Below are 2,082 nucleotides of genomic sequence, written 5' to 3' on the forward strand. Positions count from 1 at the left end.
AAAGGGTATCATTATGAATGAAATAGAAAAGAGCGAGGGGGTCATCATAAGATTCTTGGTTGGTGGGATTTTGATAAAAAATTGGGTAGGATGGAAGGGTTTGTTCTTAATCTTTATTTGTTTCAAGACTCATTTCTTTTGATTTAGGATCATCCTCTTGACATGGGGAAGAAGTTTGGATATGCACGGGAGATTCTTGATAGGTTTCAACACTTTGGCCTGATGAGAAAAGATTTTGAATGGGACTCTCTATGATATAAGTATATGGTGTGATTGGGTCTTGAATTAATGAAGCATGGAAAGGAATAGCATCATGACTTGGATTAGATTGGATTTGTATTATGGATAGCCTTTGGGAGGTTACGTTATTTGATAAAGATGGTGTGGACTACTCTTGTGTGACTTCAAGGTATGAGGAAATGGTGGAAGATATGGAGACTACTTGAGGTGCAAAGTCTTGATGGGAAGAGTCATTGCTAGACATGGGCAGATGACCTTGTTGCATGATAGGTGACACATTGACCATGTTTGATTGATGTCCAAAGGGTGACATGTTTGTAAATATACTTGCATTCATTTGGGACACCCTTGGTGGTGTATTTGAAGATATAGGGGAGATATTCACTGACATGTGATGTGACTGAAGGCAAAATTGATTGTGTAATTATGTGTGACCTTGGTAGTGGTTGACTTGTTTGCACAATTTGTGGTGCTGAGAGTTGTGTTATTTGTTGTACTAGTTGTTGGATGTGTTTGTTGTTGATATTGGTTTCTCATGTTTATTTGTGTGAGAATATCTACTATGTCTGATTTCATAATAAGAGCTCGCACATTAACTGGCTCTAAGTTAAAATTAGGATGTTCAAATTTTTGAAATAGTTTGAACATCTGGGATCTACTCTCTTCAATTTTTTAAATATTTTGTCCCAAGATCTCTATTTCTCGAGCTATTTTCTCTTCAAGTGGTGGAGAAATAGGTATGACACTTGTTTGTTCCTGATAAGTTTGATACATGTTTTGGGACATGTATATGTTGGATTCAGATGATTGATTGTTTGGTTGCAATGACATGGTTCCATGAAAGTCAAAAGTTTGATAAGGATAATGTTGTCTCCTAGAAGTTTGAGATCTTGTTTCAACCATTGCACTATATGCCATTTTTGGGGGGATTTTCGTAGTTTAGAGATGAAATGTAATGCAACTAAGGGATGAAAGTGCAACCCTATTTTTTTGGATTTTGAGAATTTTGAAAATGGACAAATGCAACCTATGTTTTTTGGAATTTTTTGACAAATTAGATTAAGGAATGACAAGTTGAAATCCTAAAGAACGACAATGCAACTTTGGACTTGGACTAGGGAACACCCTAATTTTGAAGATAATGCAAAATGGAGATAATGATTTGACCCTATGTCTTATGAGTATGAAGACTATGCAAGGACTAAAAATAAGGATTATGACTATGCAAGGACTTATGCAAATATTATGATGACTATGCAAGAACTTATGTGAGGATTATGACGATTGTGCAAGGACTTATACAAATATTATGAGGACTCTAATGGGATACAAATGAGGACTTTATAAGGACTATGCAAGACAATGTAAGGACTTATAAAAATATAATGATGACATATATGAGGATTCTATAATGAGGATGATAATGAGGACTATGCAAGGACTTATGTAAAGTAAGGACGAAAATGAACACTATGCAAGGACTTGTGCAAAGCCTAAGGACGTAAATGAGCACTATAATGGGGATGATAATAAGGACTATGCAAGGACTTATGCAAAGTGAGGATGTAAATAAGAACTATATGAGGATGACAATGAGGACTATGAAAGGACTTATGCAAAGTAAGGACATAAATGAGGACTATATGAGGATGATAATGAGGACTATTCAAGGACTTATGCAAACTTTTGGACTTTGTTGGATTGTCTGATGTTTCAAGATAAAATCCATTTCAAGTAACTCTATTTGTAAGACAAGTCTATTTTTCAATTCTGAGAACACTGTCTGAGGATAAGTATAGTTGGATGAGTTGTGTTTTGACAAACTCTGAGAATTCAGATCTA

This window comes from Cryptomeria japonica, chromosome 6, assembly GCF_030272615.1.
Source record: "Cryptomeria japonica chromosome 6, Sugi_1.0, whole genome shotgun sequence".
NCBI lineage: Eukaryota > Viridiplantae > Streptophyta > Pinopsida > Cupressales > Cupressaceae > Cryptomeria > Cryptomeria japonica.